General features: G+C 48.1%; 1 long non-coding RNA gene across 1 annotated transcript in view; it reads left to right on the forward strand.

Annotated features, from left to right (window-relative positions):
• The window catches only part of LOC143805471 (uncharacterized), a 68,923-nt gene that overhangs the window by 14,484 nt on the left and 35,419 nt on the right, over positions 1 to 19,020 (forward strand). The window lies entirely within an intron of this gene.

Genomic DNA, 19,020 nt, shown 5'->3' on the forward strand with positions numbered 1-19,020 from the left:
GGTTTTGGCTGAGAAATACTGATGTAAAATACTGAACAAATACTGCTAGTGTGACGGCAGCCTAACAGTAATTTCTGACAACAGATGGGCTAGAACCACATTTGGGAGAAATTGCACTAGAAATTGTGGGGTCTAGTTTCACCTATTAACCATTGTGTACCTGCAAATTTGAAGCAAATACAAAAATTACATTTTTATCACTAAAATGTCATATTTCCACGTCTCAATGTTATAAAATCTGTGAAGCACCTGTGGGTTCAAAATACTCACTACACCAGTAGATAAATTCCTTAAGGTGTCTAGTTTCCAAAATGGGGTCAGTTTTGAGGAGTTACGCTGTTTAGGATCATCAGGAGCTCTCCAAACGCGATATGAAGTCCACTCTCGATTGCAGCCATTTTTGTGTTCAAAAAGTCAAATGGTGTTCTTTCCATTCCGAGACCTGCCATGCGCCCAAACAGTGGATTTCCCCCACATATAGGGTATCGACGTACTCAGGAGAAATTGCACAACAAATTTTAGGGACCCTATTCTCCTATTACCCTTGTGAAAATAGCATATTTGGAACTAAATTTACATTTTTGTGACAAAAAAAGTTAAATGTTAATTTTTTCCTACCACATTGCTTTAGTTTTTGTGAAGTACCTGAAGGATTAATAAACTTATTGAATGTGGTTTTGAGGACTTTGAGGGGTGCAGTTTTTAGAATTGTGTCACTTTTGGGTATTTTCTGACTGTAGGCCGCTCAAAATCACTTCAAATATGATGCGGTCCCTTTTAAATAATGGTTTTGTACACTTTGTTGGAAAAATGAGAAATCGCTGGTCAACTTTTAGGGTATGTGCACACGTCCGGAATGCATGCAGAATTTTCCTGACATAAACCTCAGGTTTTCCGCCGGAATTCTGCATGCGTTTTTTTTCGCGGTTTTTGCACATGTTTTTTGTGCTGTTTTTACGCTTTTTTTTGCGGATTTTATGCTGATTTTTTGCATTTTTTCCCTGACACTCCAAAACAATGGGAAATCCGCAAAAAATCTGCAAAAAAAATGAACATGATGCTTCTTTTCCCGCAATGCGTTTTTTTTTGCGGAAAAAAAAACCGCATCATGTGCACAAAAATTGCGGAATGCATTCTAAATGATAGGATGCATATCTAAGCGTTTTTATGCGTTTTTATAGCGTTTTTATCATGAAAAAAAGCGCGAAAAATCCTGAACGTGTGCACATACCCTCAACCCTTCTAACTTCTTAAAAAAAAGATATGTTCAAAAAATGATGCAGATATAAGTAGACAAGTGGGAAATGTTATTTATTAACTATTTTGTGTCACATAAAGTTCTGAATTAAAAGTTTGAAAATTGTGATGTTTTTGAAATTTTCCCCAAATTTCTGTGCCAAGTTTTTTTTTAAGTTATCGTCTAATCATTGGATAAGGGATAACTTCCTGCTCACTGGGAGACTGACCGCAGGGACTCCCACCAATCTTGAGAACTGTGAAGAGCCCCATCTGAACTGAGCGGAGGTCGAGCATGCGCACCTGCGTTCCATTCATTCTTAATGTGCGTCTGTGTGTGATGTGTTTGTAGCTGTGCATCTGTGTGTGATGTGTTTGTAGCTGTGCGTCTGTGTCTGATGTGTTTGCAGTTGTGCGTCTGTGTGTGATGTGTTTGTAGCTATACGTCTGTGTGCGTGATGTGTTTCTAGCTGTGCGTCTGTATGGGTGATATGTGTTTGTAGCCGTGCTCTTTTTTTTTTTTCTTGTCTTCCAATATTATACTTCATAATATAAAGTTGTGCTCAAAAGTTTACATTCCCGGAAGATTTTTTGCTTTCTTGGCCATTCTTTAGAGAATAGGAATGATAACATCAAAACCTTTTCTCCACTCATGGTTAGTGGTTGGATGATTTCATATTTTTGGTGGACAGCCATACCAACTCTTTCACCCCCAAATCCGGAACTGACATTCGTTTTTTATAAGCCATATGTTTGTATTTGTCTCCCATGATCTTTAGATTGTTCTGAACTCCTTCCCACATAGATGAGAGTGGCGAGAATTGTTCCTCCCCAGGAACCCCTGAAGACTCATCTTTATTGAAGGTAAAGGACAATTATTTAAAGCAAACTCAGCCAGTGGTAACCATGAGGATTGGTCTTCTTTTTTATCTGACACAAAAAATCTGAGGTATGTCTCCAAACTTTGGTTTAGGCTGTGACAGAGTCACTGGCGATGTATATGAGGGAAGACGTGTATCAGGAACATTGCTTTCTTCCATTATGTAAAAATCCAGAAGTTTTGCTACAGCATATTATGTGCTGAAAGCAGGGCTGGACTGGCCATCGGGCATTTCTGGCAAATGCCAGAAGGGCCGGTGCCTGCAGTGGGCCGCTCAATCTGTCGCCCCCTTCACGCTGTCAGCCGGCGTTCTTTTTTCTGCAGCCAGCACACTAGGCAGCATCAGCTTGCCTTGTGCACAGGATCGCTCTGCACTTCTAAAATCACTGCGGCCGCTACGCTAGACAGGATGAAGTTGATGGCCGCATTCTGATGTTCTGAACACCAGATGTGATGAGGTAACAGACACGGGGCAGGGGGAGAGGTGCGCTCTGCTCTTCTGTGGTGCTGGGACCCTGCCACTTACTGCAGCCTGGGGTCAGGAGTCAGGACATCAGACGCCCACTTAGTTCCTCCTGTCCAAGGAGGCGGCAGGGACAGAAGGGATTTACGAGCTGCTGATAACTTTACCCTGAGTGCATGGAGCAGAAGCACAGAAAGCCCGAAGTTGTACCTGGAACTAGCTAAGAGGCAAGCTCTAATAGAATTAAGAAAAAAAAAGCTGTGTCCTCTCTTCTTCCATGGCACTAGCTCAAAAAATCACCACTCCTGTGGTGAACTATACTCCCAGCTTGCCATAGGAGCTGCTGTACATGCTGGGAGTTATAGTTCTCAAAAGCAGGGAAAAGGCTATGTGCACATGTAGTTATGATGGCTGCGGATTTTTCCGCAGCGGATTTCAAAAATCCGCAGGTAAAAGGCACTGCGTTTTACCTGCAGATTTATCACGGTTTTTATGCGGATTTTGTGTGGATTCCACCTGTGGTTTTACACCTGCGGATTCCTATTGTGGAGCAGGTGTAAACCACTGCGGAATCCGCACAAAGAATTGACATGCTGCGGAATGTAAACCGCAGGGTTTCCGCTCGTTTTTTTCCGCAGCATGTGCACTGCGGATTGCGTTTTTCATAGGTTTACATTGTACTGTAAACGCATGGAAAGCTGCTGCGGACCTGCAGCGTCAAAACCGCTGTGGATCCGCAGCAAAATCTGCAACGTGTGCACATGGCCTAATAGTCAACCATGGGACATAGATGGCACCTGTGGAATCTTAAAGGAAATCTGATGGCTGAGGGTATGTTTCCACTTGGCGTATTTGCTGTGGATTTGATGCAGTGTCCTATCCGCAGCGGCCAGATGTTACAGCATAGTGGATGGGATTTTATGAAATCCCATCTCCACTAAGCGTGCACTGACACCTCCGCAACGTCATCCCAGGTCGTTCGCTCACAGCATCCCTGGGAACGGAAGGCGCCGCATGCACCGCTGAGAGGCAGGAGGACTCCGGAGGCCATCGGAAGGTAAGTATATCAATATTTTTTATTTTAAGTTTTGGTTTTTTTTTTACAGGGATATGGTGCCCAGTCCGTGGAGAGTCTCCTCTCCTCCATCCTGGGTACCAACCGCACATGATCCGCTTACTTCCCGCATGGTGGACATAGCCCCATGTGGGAAGTAAGCGGATCAATGCATTCCTATGTATGCGGAATCCCTGCGATTCTGCAAAATAATGAACAAGCTGCGTTTTTTTCCGGAATGCTTTTCTGCTCCGGAAAAAACGCAGCATGTGCACAAAAATTGCGGAATGCATTCTAATTAATAGGATGCTTAATGTAAGCGGGTTTTTTTTGCATTTTTATAGCGAAAAAACATGAAAAAAAGTGAAAAATCCTGAACATGTGCACTTAGCCTTAGTGTGTAACCACCATACGAGAAGTGGGCCTGTGTACCTTCAAATGCCAGGGCTGAATTTTTATCCCAGTCCGGCCCTGGCTGAAAGGATTGGGCTTTTTTGTGAGAGGCTGCAAGAGATATCTCCTCCCCAGGGTGTGGTTTGAAAAGTTAAATGTCTGACCACTGATTTTTTTTCTCTGTTAGTGATGGGCAGTCTGGCCCTTTTTGGTGACCTGGCTCTCATGGCTCTGCTCTCCAAACAGAGCCAGTTCTTTTTGGATCCTAAATGGATCCCTAGTAAATATGTGTTCACAATATGTGAACACATATTTATGCTGATGTTAGGTGTCCGAAACCCCACCCACCTACGTCAGAAACTCCACCCACTTGCTAGCAGCCAATTGAATTGACGAGTGGGTGTAGTTTTGTCTGTTTAGGCAGAGTACATCTGCCGAACACAGGGATTTTACCCCCAGTGAGACCCATTCAGAGATTTTAGTGGCTCTCACTGGGGTGCCGTCTCCCATCCTTCACAGCAGGGAGCCGTCTCTTTGACTCAGATCGTTCGCAAATGACACATCACTGCGGTGGATATGGAGGGAGGAAACTCCAGAGAAGTGGTTATGTGTAATTGTGCTGGACTCTGTTGATTGCACCCTGAGCAGGCGGATCCCCACAAGCATATGGACTGTACTAGACGTTATCTTTTGTTTTCCCATTTTGCCAGAAAAGACCACGTTTGTGTTATTGAACCCTGCAATGGTTTATGGCGTCTGAATAAATCAGAAGAAACGTTCCTGTGTCCACCTCTGTGAGTAGCTGAGTGAGTCGCATTACCACAGTTGGTGTTTCAAATGCAGGCAACGTTGCAGGAACAAGTGTAGCAGCTGCAGGTAACTGCATCTCCTGGGTAATGGCAGATATAGGGATGGAACAGCGGTCTGCTAAAATGGAGGAGCTGATCAAGCACCTAATCCTAAGCCAGCAGCAGCTCCAGCGCCGAGAGCAGCAGCAGGCCCAGCAGGAGATAAACAAAGTCCTGATGCAGCAGATGGAACTCCTGGCAGGGGATGTGTGCAGCAGTGGAAACCCCCCCCAAGTTCAGGTGGCAATACCGACGTTCGGAAAGTGGTAAGACGGGCCATGCAGAAAATAACCCCGGGGGATGATGTGAAAGCTATTCTCACGGTTCTTGAGAGGGTGGCAGATTGGGAGAGCGTTCCCCCAGAGCCGTGGGCAGAGATGTTGGTGCCATATTTGACAGGCGATACCCAAAGGGCGTATGATGACTTAGCATTGCAGGACACCAAGAAATATGCCAAGTTAAAGGCCTAAATCTTGCCACGTCTGGGAGTGACTATGTCGCTTAGAGCCCAACGAGTCCACCACTTGGCATATGCTGGCGACAATCCCCCTTACTCGCAGATGTTTGACTTGCTGCATCTGGTCCAAAAGTGATTGCAGCAAGAGTCTTCTGCTGCCCAAATGGTCTAGTGGGTGGTGAAGGACATATTCATCCACACTCTTCCGAGGCCAGTGCAGACTTTGGTGGCCCCAGGGTGACCCTTGGAACGTGGACAACCCGTTAGGACTAGTGGAGCAGTACCAAGTTGTCGAGAATTCCCTACGGAAATAGGAGACCGTCATTTCCCCTACTGGAATACCCAAAAGGGAGCCACAAATGGGAGCCTCTGAATTCCTTTGAGGGTTCCCCAAACACTGTTGTTAAGGATATGGTTTGTTGACGATGTCACAATCCTGGACACTTAGCTGCCTGGTGTCCTATGTCCCAAGAACCAATGGACTGCAACCTAAGGTGGCGTTGTTCCTATTATGCTTATCTGGCCTGTAGTATGAACACTGTCAACCTGGCGAGAAGCCGCAGGCATGTGTCATGCCGGTTAATGGTCTAATGCAGTGTTTCCCAAACTCCAGTCCTCACAGACCCCAGGGATCATGTTTTCAGGATTTCCTTATTGTTGCGCAAGTAGAGGAAGTATCATCAAGGCATCAGGAATTGTCTCACCTGTGCAACACTATGGAAATCCTGAAAACATAACCCGTGGGGTCCGTGAGGACTGGAGTTTGGGAAATACGGGTCTAATGGTACTTGAGCTCTTCGACTTGAGAAGTCTAGTGACCCTGATCAGTGATATCCTTCCCCATCAGTTTATCCCAAATTCATGGGCGTTAGTTGAATACACAAAGATGCCAAAGACTACACTCTGGCCAGAGTGACCATGAAAACAGACTGCGGTACCAAGTCCCATGAGGTCGGGGTAGTCAAGGATTTCATATATCCAGTCATATTGGGGCAGAATTTTTCCTTATTTTGGGACTTGTGGCAAAAGGGGTCCATATCGAGTATCTCGGACAAAAGCTAGATACCTGGGGAAGAAACTCCATCAAAATCCAAGGTGGTGTCCTTGCCAGGAAGGAGGATGAGACGGTGTCTGAGGAAGCCACCCTCCTTGATTTGAGTGTGTCCAGATAAAACTTTGGGGCTTCTCAAATTAGAGACCTTAACTTAAATGGGGCATTTGCTAATGTTACAGTCACTAATGTGGTTGCTCAGGAGCCGGGGGCAGACACTAGGTTCCTACACTTTGCAATTAATGGGGAGTTATCGTGCCGAGTGACTAAACTGAAAGGAGGAGAAATCATGGAGCAGCTGTTGGTTCCAGGTCTCTATCGACCGAGAATTTTAGACATGGCCCATTTGCATGTTTTGGGGAAACATCTGGGTGTAGAAAAAACTCAAGAGGATAATGCGGAGGTTCTGTTTGCCCAGATATTACCGGGAGATCCTAAATTATTATAGGTCCTGCCTCACCTGCCAGATAACCACTCCTACTTCTCACTTCTGTAGTCCCCTGGTCCCATTACCTGTTATAGAGGTCCCATTTGAGAAAATTGCCATGGACCTAGTAGGTCCTCTAGTTAAGTCTGCACGGGGACATCAATACATTCTTGTGGTCATGGACTATGCAACTCATTACCCCGAGGCTGTATCACTAAGGAACTCACCTGCCAAATGTATAAATTTTTTTCCCAGGATGGGCCTACCAAAGGAGAGCTGGACAGACCAAGGGACACCCTTCATGAGCAAGGTGATGAAGGAGCTTTATAAGGTCCTCCAGATTGCCCAGCTGCAAACAACCGTCTACCATCCTCAGACGGACAGCCTAGTGGAACATTTCAATAAGACCTTTAAAGGTGATGCTCAAGAAGATAATTGAGAAGGATGGTCGAGACTGGGATTATCTGCTTCCGTTTCTATTTTTCTGTCAAGGAAGTTCCTCAAGCCTTCACTTGTTTCTTTCCGTTCGAGCTCGTGTATGGTCGATATCCGCACTGGCTGGATGGCCTGGATGTCGCCAAGGAAACCTGGGAAGTTGAGGTCACGCCCCACGGAAGCATTATATAGCATGCCGTCTAGATGCAGGCGAGAATGGCAATAGTGATGCCTATTTAGGTTGAGTCGCCCAGCCAGGGCAGTGGGGTACTCGGTACCGGGTCCGGTCTCAAGGGGGATGTCACAGTGGCTGCGACCCGGTCCGTGGCCCTGGGGCTCAACGTTAAAGGCAGGGGCGTAACTACCGCGGTCGCAGCGGTCGCCAGTGCGACCGGGCCCGGCAGGTCAGGGGCCCGGGCCCGGCAGGTCAGAGGCACCCAACACCATGTTGCAGTGCAGGAGATTTGCTATCTAATTATACTCACCTACTGCTGGCGCGGTCCCTGCGCGTCCCTGCTTCGTCCAGCGCTGCATATTCTTCCTGTACTGAGCGGTCACATGGTCCCGCTCATTACCGAAATGAATATGCGGCTCCACCTCCCATAGAGGTGGAGCCGCATATTCATTTCGGTAATGAGCGGCAACGGTGACCGCTCAATACAGGAAGAAGATGCAGCGCTGGAAGAAGCAGGGACGCGCAGGGACAGAGCCAGCTGTAGGTGAGTATACAGCGCTGCACGATATTTACCGCTCCTCGTTCCGGTGCGGCTCCATCATCAGCGTGACGCTCAGGTCAGAGGGCGCGGTGACATAGTCAGTGCGCGCCCTCTGCTGAGCGTCAGTGCTGGAGACGGAGCCGCACGAGGAGCAGGTAATGCGCCGGCGTCCTCTTTCTCCTTTCTATAGAGCATCTATGTTATCCCCCCTATGTTACCATTGTGCCTGTCTCCCCTGCCCCCTCGTCACCATTTGCTCGTGTCTTTCTCACTGCCCTTTTATGGAGGGGCTGCATTACACTATGAGGGGGGCTGCGTTGTATTCTGTGGGGGTTACATTGAGTTGTATGGCAGGGCTGCAGGGGGGGGGGGCCCATTTGGAAGTTCGCACCGGGGCCCATAACTTTGTAGTTACGCCACTGGTTAAAGGGGAACGGTCTTTAAAGGGGAAAATGTTCAAAGTCTGTTGTGATGACACCTGTGGTGTTCGGTCAGTAGTGGGACCGACGCTGCATTGAAGGGGTCTCCTGGGGGATGTTGCGGCAGCACTGGTGTTACACTCTTCCCCTTATGAAGACGCTTGAGTAGCGTCGATACGCGTGGGGTTCAGGGCCTTTTTTTCCCGAGGGATAGGACTGGGTATCTTACCTTTATAACTGCTGTGGAATTACACCTATTTACTTCTTGCATAGACTGACACTTATTCATGCCTTAGGACATTGGATCTTGATTTCTTGTATTTCCATATGGCGTGTGTATGCATATGTTTATTTAAATAACTAGGACATTGTAGTATTGCAGTATATTTATTTCCCTGATTATTTTTCTACAGGGGTCTGCTCTTACTTGTTTGCCATCTGTTTGCACACATGCCATTTTGGGCAAGATAGGATCCATGATATATCTTCTCCTGATATTAGGCTGGAGTACATGTTATTTGTCATAGTACTCAGGGGGTCAGTTGGCAGCAAACAATAGGATTTATATTTGACTAAGATTGGTGTATTCGCATACTTAGCACTTTTTGGTAATCTTTCCTGTTCTACATATGTTGTGAAGTATTAGCTTCCTTTTTCCCCTCGGGTAAAATTGTTTATGGTCTATTTTGCCGTACCATTGTTTTAAATGTTTTTAAATGTATGTCTTGCCTGGCTCTGTTTACGGATTATGATTTTTGTACAATAAAATTGATTATTTAAGGTTGATCCCATTGGTTTGCATATCTTCTCTCAATGTTCAGTAATTATTTATATGCAATGGTTGATCCCAAGTTTTTGTATTGGAGTGATGCCCAATTTTCTTTCTCTCAATATAAGCACTGGTGTTACACTTCCCACAGGTGAAGCGGGGTCCCCAGGGGTCCTATGGTGTATGGCATGGATCGTATGTCCCGGTGAATAAATGGAGGAGACAAGTTGTAAGTCTTTACCTGGTTTACTGCAGATGGTAGGCCACAGTCTAGGGCACCGGCAGCAGGTACATTAGGAGTCCAGGCAGTCCAGAGACAGGTGGAATCCCCTTGGCAGGTCAGGTTGGGGGTCTTCCACTCAGCGCTTGCTGTGTCTGAGGTCCCTGCTGCCACTAAGTGCTCCAAACAAGGTCCTAGTTGTTTCCCCTGTACTGGGACAGGTACCTGTATGGTAGGCAGCTTGAGCCGTACCTACTGGGGGTCTCTGCACGGTGACTCCAGGCTCCAGGATGCTGCTGTACCACAGGTGTGAATGGGCAATGTCCATGTAATCCTATGCCTTCCGGTTCTGCTCTGTGTCCTAGAGTTTCCACAAAAGCCTCGGGTTCCCGGTACCCGGTTTCTGCGCACTGACTCCTTGGAGGCCTATTCGTAGCCTCCTTGAGTCCTGTATCTCCTCTCTGCTCTCTTCCTGTCTGTCCTCGCTCACAGACTCTCCGTGCAGACTGGTCTGCACTCACTTTTCTCCTGGGACCAACTGTCTGACTCCTCCTCCAAACCTGGATCTTTATTGAGGGAAGCTGCCCTAAAACAGGGTTTTGAGCTCCCCCTCCTGGCCTGGATTTGGAAGGTGTTGTGTGTGTGATAACCTGCCAAAGGGAATCTCACTTGTCTCCAGGCATAGCACTACCCTCCCCGAGAGGAAGGCAGCACTACTGTGGTACCCGAACTCCTGGGGTTCCACATAATGGCACATCTCCTCCAGGCACAGGCAAGGGTCTATAACCGTTCAGCGATGATGACGCAGTTCCAGCCTGGAGACTGCATACTGGTGCTTATCTTCACAGTCGACAGCCAGTTCCTGGCCAAGTGGCAACGCCCATATGAGGTGGTAGAAAAACTGAGTGAAGTTAATTACAAGGCCTACCAGCCAGAGGAAAGGAAGCCTCAACAAGTATTCCACGTGAACTTGCTAAAGCCATGGTGAGATAGGGAGTCACCGGAATCTCCTTGCCTGGGTGCTCGTCCTGAAGCCAACGTGGAGGATGTCACAATTGCAGAGACTCTAATGCCAGCCCAGAAGAAACAGTGTCAGGAACTGCTGCAGCGGAGCCGTGACCTGTATTCGGAGTTGCCAGGGTATATGCAGGTGGTGGAGCATGACGTTCTGACAGAGCAGCGTACAAGGGTTAACCTTAAGCCATATAGGATTCCTGAAGCACTCCATGAGGTAATCTCAAACTAGGTGAAGAGAATGCTAGACCTCAGCATAATAGAGGAGTCAAAAAAGTGGATGGTCGAGCCCCATCGTCCTTGTGCCGAAGCCCAATACTGAGTGGCAGTTTTGTAACAACTACCGCAGGCTGAATGAGGTGTCCAGTTTTGACCAGGGCCGGACTGGCCATCGGGCATTTCTGGCAAATGCCAGAAGGGTCGGTGCCTGCAGTGGGCCGCTCAATCTGTCGCCCCCTTCACGCTGTCAGCCGGCATTCTTTTTTCTGCAGCCAGCACACTAGGCAGCATCAGCTTGCCTTGTGCACAGGATCGCGCTGCACTTCTAAAATCACTGCGGCCGCTACGCTAGACAGGATGAAGTTGATGGCCGCATTCTGATGTTCTGAACACCAGCTGTGATGAGGTAACAGACACGGGGCAGGGGGAGAGGTGCGCTCTGCTCTTCTGTGGTGCTGGGACCCTGCCACTTACTGCAGCCTGGGGTCAGGAGTCAGGACATCAGACGCCCACTTAGTTCCTCCTGTCCAAGGAGGCGGCAGGGACAGAAGGGATTTACGAGCTGCTGATAACTTTACCCTGAGTGCATGGAGCAGAAGCACAGAAAGCCCGAAGTTGTACCTGGAACTAGCTAAGAGGCAAGCTCTAATAGAATTAAGAAAAAAAAAGCTGTGTCCTCTCTTCTTCCATGGCACTAGCTCAAAAAATCACCACTCCTGTGGTGAACTATACTCCCAGCTTGCCATAGGAGCTGCTGTACATGCTGGGAGTTATAGTTCTCAAAAGCAGGGAAAAGGCTATGTGCACATGTAGTTATGATGGCTGCGGATTTTTCCGCAGCGGATTTCAGAAATCCGCAGGTAAAAGGCACTGCGTTTTACCTGCAGATTTATCACGGTTTTTATGCGGATTTTGTGTGGATTCCACCTGTGGTTTTACACCTGCGGATTCCTATTGTGGAGCAGGTGTAAACCACTGCGGAATCCGCACAAAGAATTGACATGCTGCGGAATGTAAACCGCAGGGTTTCCGCTCGTTTTTTTCCGCAGCATGTGCACTGCGGATTACGTTTTTCATAGGTTTACATTGTACTGTAAACGCATGGAAAGCTGCTGCGGACCTGCAGCGTCAAAACCGCTGTGGATCCGCAGCAAAATCTGCAACGTGTGCACATAGCCTAATAGTCAACCATGGGACATAGATGGCACCTGTGGAATCTTAAAGGAAATCTGATGGCTGAGGGTATGTTTCCACTTGGCGTATTTGCTGTGGATTTGATGCAGCGTCCTATCCGCAGCGGCCAGATGTTACAGCATAGTGGATGGGATTTTATGAAATCCCATCTCCACTAAGCGTGCACTGACACCTCCGCAACGTCATCCCAGGTCCTTCGCTCACAGCATCCCTGGGAACGGAAGGCGCCGCATGCACCGCTGAGAGGCAGGAGGACTCCGGAGGCCATCGGAAGGTAAGTATATCAATATTTTTTATTTTAATTCTTTTTTTTTTTTTTTACAGGGATATGGTGCCCAGTCCGTGGAGGAGAGTCTCCTCTCCTCCAACCTGGGTACCAACCGCACATGATCCGCTTACTTCCCGCATGGTGGACATAGCCCCATGTGGGAAGTAAGCGGATCAATGCATTCCTATGTATGCGGAATCCCCGCGATTCTGCAAAATAATGAACAAGCTGCGTTTTTTTCCGGAATGCTTTTCTGCTCCGGAAAAAACGCAGCATGTGCACAAAAATTGCGGAATGCATTCTAATTAATAGGATGCTTAATGTAAGCGGGGTTTTTTTGCATTTTTATAGCGAAAAAACATGAAAAAAAGTGAAAAATCCTGAACGTGTGCACTTAGCCTTAGTGTGTAACCACCATACGAGAAGTGGGCCTGTGTACCTTCAAATGCCAGGGCTGAATTTTTATCCCAGTCCGGCCCTGGTTTTGATGCATATCTGATGCCCCGCGTTGATGAACTTGTTGAGAGACTTGGACCCACGAGGTACATTACAACCCTCAACCTGATAAAGGGCTACTGGCAGATCCACATGTCCCAGAGTGGCAAGGAGAAGACAACCTTCTCATCACCTGAGAGGTGTTTTCAATGCACCAGATTGCCCTTCGGAATGCAGGGGGGCCCAGCTACCTTCCTCTGGGCTATGGATTGGATCCTAGCTCCACCTAAGAAGTATGCCTCAGCCTCTCTTGATGACATTTTGGTATTTAGCCCTGACTGGGCTAAATGTGCAATAGGCCAGGTATTTAGGCTATGTTATCGGGAGAGGCAAAATCAAGCCACAAATAAACTAGGTCGAGGCAATTCAGAAATGGCAGCAACAACTTTCCAAGAAGCAGGTGAAACCATTTCTTGGAATTGTGGGATATAATTGTCGGTTTATCACAAATTTTTAAAGGCACCAAATCGACGATGGCCAGATGGAATGCTGAGACAGAGATGGCCAAGAGCTGATGCAGGTCCTATGTAAATGCAGCGCCCCAGAGTTCTGGTCGTTGCAGTAATGTTGTTCTTCCACCAGGGGGAGCAATATTACGTCTGAAGGCAATAAAGGAGATCTTCTGTCCAGGTATCACAACCACACACAACACACTTCACACTCCAGCCACCAGGGGGAGCAAAGGTTCTATTTACTAGGCCACTCCTCACAGTTAGGTAAAACTGGTAGTTGGAGGGAAAGTGAGAGGGTTCCTGGCTGGGGACCGAGACAGAAAGGTCTCCAGACCGAGCTGGCTGGAGGGAGTTCCAGTCAGATCCAGACTGCGGTCTGAGGAGGACGAGGGTCCACGGAGCTGCGCCTGCCCCACGTGTGGCAGCATCCAAAGAAAGAGACATTAGAAGAGAAGTGTATTGCAGTGAGTGAGAAACGAAGTCATAGCAAAAGGACAGGAAACCAGAAGGAGTTCTGCCCTGGAGAGGCTGCCTCCTTCTGAAGCGCAGGAATACCGGTGGCCAGAATACCGAGGGCTCTATGCTTTACTTCAGAGACTGGCAGGACAGTTAATTCCACGTTAGCTGCCCGACCTTATACCCAGGAGGCACAGTGGCAACTTGTGGGGGCCGGGGCGTCGTAGGGTCCCTGTAAAAAGCCTCAGGCCACCAGTCATACGGGTTTGTTCTATCCATCCACGGGGAACAGAGAGAGAAAGAGACTTAACATCTCCAATAGTTGTGAGGACCTTACCGAGAAGCTCAGCAGGGAGGTACTACAACACCCAGGCACTAGAGGAAGGCTATTGAATTCCACCTGGATAAGGTGACTCTGGATTTGCCTTCAGACCGGCCAGACTCTGCCTGCCCTGTGATCTGGTGCTCTGGACTGTGGACACTGAAGCCTTCAGTAAAGGTAAAGAGACTGCAACCTTGTGTCCTTGTTATTCACTGCGCCTTGCATCATCAACCATCTACACTCTGGGAAGCCCTGGGGATACATTTCACCTGTGGGAGGTCAACCATCTAGCTGCCATAACATCACCCCAGCGGACCACTAAGCAGCGTCGGTCACCCTGACCGAATACCACAGGTGGCGTCACAAACATTATCCCTTTAAAGACCTTTCCCCAAAACCATAAAAACTCTTTTCTTTATTGGACGTCCCTCAAAGGGCCACGGACCGGGTCAGACAACCGTGACATCCCCTGAACCGAAAGACCCGGTGCTGAGTACCCCATTGCCCTACTCTAGGTGCGATCCATAAACAGCTGGTCCTGGTTGCACCAGACTTCAGGAAAGAATATGTGGTCCAGACAGATGCTTTGGAAGTCGGATTTGGAGCTGTGCTGTCTCAAGAGATAAATGGTGAAGAACATCCCATCCTGTATCTGAGCTTGAAGCTTTCTACCTGTGGGAAAACTTATGCCATCGTCAAGAGTGTTTCACCATAAAATGAGCCATGGATACGATGACGTAATACCTCCTAGGCCGTAGGTTCAAACTGGTGTTAGACCATGCACCTCTGAGATGGTTAAGGAAAAAGAAGGGCCAGAATGCCCAGGTGACTAGGTAGTTCTTGGGCTTCAAGGACTTTAGTTTCCACGTAGAACATAGACCCAGGAAGTTACATGGTAACACGGATGCCCTCTCCCGAATTTCCTGTTTGGTGGCTGACGGTGTCAAAACCCCCAACTTTGGCAAAGTAGGGGAATATGTGACAGGGTCACTGGCAATGTATGTGAGGAGAGATATGTATCATGAAGATTGCTATCTTCCATGATGTAAAATTCCAGAAGTTTTGCTCCAGCATGCTATGTGCTGAGATGGGTTAATCAACCATGACAGGGTTGGGCTTTTTTGTGAGTGGCTGTAAGAGATGGGGGGATGTTTACTCACCATATCTCCTCCCCAGGATGTGATTTGAAAGTTAAATGTCTGACCGCTGAGTTTTTTCTCTGTCTGTGAATCTGGAGGCAGGAAGCTCCAGAGAAGTGGTTATGTGTAACAGTGCTGGACTCTGTTGATTGCACACTGAGTGGGCGGATCTCCACAGGAATATGGACTGTACTAGACGTTATCTTTTGTTCTCTCGTTTTGCCAGAAAAGTCTACGTTTGTGTTATTTAACCCAGCAATGGTTTATGGTGTGTGAACAAACCAGCAGAAACCTTTCTCTGTCTACCTCTGCGAGTAGCTGAGTCAGTGGCAGGGGCAGATTATCAGAGGGTCAATATGGGCGGTAGCCCAGGGCCCAGTGGTGTGGGGGGGCCCTGGGCTACCGCACAGATTGACCCTCTGATAATCCGCCCGAGTACTGTGAATGCCCGCCGGCATTCATGTGCCCCCGGACCCGGTGGGCAGAGAGAGGGGGCCCGCATCGGGCCCCGTCTCATCTGCTCACCGGGCCCCTTCCGGCGCTGCGGCGGTTTCCTATTGACGTGCGGGCGCGCGCCCGCACGTCAATAGTTAACAACAGCCGCCAGCCAATTGGAGGCTGGCAGCTGAAGTCGGCCGCAGCGCACATGTCGCCGGCATCTGACGTCATTGTCAGTTGCCGGCGAGTGTGCGCTGCTGGAGGGAGCTCGCCGCTGGAGCGCACAGGTCAGGTGAGGAGAACTCGTTTTTATTTTTTTGCGACCAGCAATCCGGGGGGCCTGGGGCAATGCTGGAGACACTGGGGCAGATTGCTGGACACACTGAGGGCAATGCTGGAGGACACACTGGGGCAGATTGCTGGACACACTGGGGGCAATGCTGGAGACACTGGGGCAGATTGATGGAGACACTGGGGCAATGCTGGGAACAGTGGGGCAGATTGCTGGAGACACTGAGGCAATGCTGGAGACAAGGGGGGCAGATTGCTGGAGACACTGGGGCAGATTGCTGGACACACTGGGGGCAATGCTGGAGACACTGGGCAGATTGCTGGAGACACTGGGGTAATGCTGGAGACACTGGGGCAGATTGCTGGAGACACTGGGGCAGATTGCTGGACACACTGGGGCAGATTGCTGGAGACACTGGGGCAATGCTGGAGACACTGGGGCAGACTGCTGGACACACTGGGGCAATGCTGGAGGACACACTGGGGCAGACTGATGGACACACTGGGGCAGATGATTGCTGGAGACACTGGGGCAATGCTGGAGACACTGGGGCAGATTGCTGGACAGACTGACGGCAATGCTGGACATACTGGCGCAGATTGCTGGACACTGGGGGTAATATGCTGGAGACACTGGGGCAGATTGCTGGACACACTGGGGGCAATGCTGGATACTCTGGGGCAATATGCTGGACATACTGGGGCAGATTGTTGAACACACTGGGGGCAATGCTGGAGACACTGGGGCAATGCTGGACAATTGGACATACTGGGGCAGATTGCTGGACACACTGGTGGTAATATGCTGGACACACTGGGGCAGATTGCTGGACACACTGTCTGGGGGCAATGCTGGACACACTGGGGGCAATATGCTGGAGTCACACACTGGGGCAGATTGCTGGAGACACTGTCTGGGGGCAATGCTGGACACACTGGGGCAGATTGCTGGACATACTGGGGCAATATGCTGGACATACTGGGGCAGATTGCTGGACACACTGGGGGTAATATGCTGGACACACTGGGGGTAATATGCTGGACACACTGGGGGCAGGACTGGAGGCATGGGCAGAATGTAGACACGGGGCATGATTGGAGACACGGGGCAGAATGAAAGACATGGGGCAGGATTGGATCATGGGGCAGGATGGAGACAGATGGGGCAGGATGGGGAGATCACATGGGGTAGAATGGATACTCATGAGTGCAGGATGGGAGAACATATGGCTGGAGCCAGGAATGAGACACACGGGGCCAGGGTGTGGGAATATTATTACCATAGGGGCTAATTAAGGGATATTATTACTGCAGTGATGTCTTTATTTTATTTTTTGAGTATACTGTTTTAAATGGGGGGGGCGGTCCTGTTACTGTGCAGAGTGACACTATATCGCCTTTTTTTCTCCATGTGGTGTAATGTAGAAGTTGTGAAAAATTAAGTAATGTGTTCTGCAAGCAGAGCTCGAGATAACTGTGTTATTTCCTGCAGAAATGAGTCCTGGCTGGATGAAGTGATGGCGGTCTGTGCTGGATGAAAGATGAAGGACTTCACCTAGAGACGTCACTGGTGAGTCAGTGTTACCTATACACTGACACTATACACTGTATGCTAGATACAGAAGTCCTGTGTACAATGTCACCAGTGATCACTGTATTACCTATACATTATATACAGAGCTCCTGTGTATAATACCACCAGTGATCTCTGTATTACCTCTACACAGACACTGCATACTAAGTACAGATCTCCTGTGTATAATGGCACTGATGGTGATAGTATTGTGGGTTTTTTTTTATTATTGATCAGTATTGTAGTATTCAGTCACTATGTGGTGGTAATATGTGGTCTGGAAATGGTGTTGCGGTATTTGTCCCTTGAATGTGCTATTTGGTCACCAAGTGGTGGTAGTATGTGGTCTTGACATGGTGCAGTGGTATTTGTTCCTTGTATGTGATATTATTCGATCACTGTGGTTGTAATTTGTGGTCTGGTCATGGCGAGGTGGTATTTGTTCCTTGTATGTGATATTATTGGTCAAAATATACCTAAATTGTATTGCAGATTTTAACAAATATTTAATAGGTTACAGTAGAGTAGGGCCCGGCCATTTTTCTGGAATAATCTGGTTTGGGTATAACATGACCCCCGTCACATGACCCCCATCACATGACCGGAGGGGGCCCACAGTGTCTGAACAGCCCGGGGCCCTGGCTACCCTTAATCTACCCCTGGTCAGTGGCATTACCACAAGGCGTTCAGTCTATTAGTTTCAGGGTGGAATGACAAGGAAAAGGATGGATGAATCCCTAAACAGGAGCAAAACACCCTACAAAATTTAGATACAAACTGGGTCCTCCGATCTGACACCAAATCGGAGGGAATCCCATGAAGCTTCACGATTTCTGTGACAAGTACCTGAGCTAATGTCTTGGCATTAGGGAGACCAGGTAAAGAAATAAAGTGTGCCCTTTAATGAAACCTATCCATCACAACTATGATAACCGTTTTGCCAGAGGACAAAGGGAGATCCGTAATGAAATCCATGGATAAATGAGTCCATGTTTGGTCAGGAATGGTTAATGATAAAAGAGCCCTAGATGGACAAGTATGCGAGGTGTAAGAACGCGTACAGACACTACAGGAAGACACAAAGTCAACTACATCCTTACGCAAGCTTGGCCACCAGAAACAACAAGAAATGAGGACCAAGGTCGCCTTACTACCTAGGTGACCAGCCAGAGCCGAGTTATGATGTGCCTCTAAAATTTTGAGATGCAGATGTACAGGTACAAACAATTTCCATGAAGGACCAGCAGGAGCGTCCTGCTCAGCTGTCGATACCTCACCCTAAAGTTCAGAAGACACTGCGGAGACGACCACCCTTTTTTGTAAAATAGGGACAGCATCATCAGTACTGCCACCCCTAGGGAAACTCCGAGACAAAGCAACTGCTTTGACGTTCTTAATCCCAAGACAATAAGTGACCACAAAATTAAACCTGGTGAAAAACAAAGACCATCTAAATTGCCTGGGATTAAGATGTTTAGCAGATTCTAGGTAAATCAAGTTTTTATGATCCATTATGACTGTGATCGTGTGAACTGCCTCCTCCAAAAAATGATGCCATTACGCAAATGCCAACTTAATGGGCAAAAGTTCCCTATTGCCTACATCATAGTTTCTTTCGGACGATTACAACTTTTTTGAGAAGGCACATGGGTGCCATTTACTAGGTGACAACCCTTGAGACAATTCATCCCCGACTCCCACCTTCGAAGCATCAACCTTGACAATTTATGGTTGAGAAGCATCAGGTTGTAGAAGTACTGTTGCAGTGTAAAAACATCTCTTCAAAGAAGA

This window comes from Ranitomeya variabilis, chromosome 2 (genome assembly GCF_051348905.1).
Source record: "Ranitomeya variabilis isolate aRanVar5 chromosome 2, aRanVar5.hap1, whole genome shotgun sequence".
NCBI lineage: Eukaryota > Metazoa > Chordata > Amphibia > Anura > Dendrobatidae > Ranitomeya > Ranitomeya variabilis.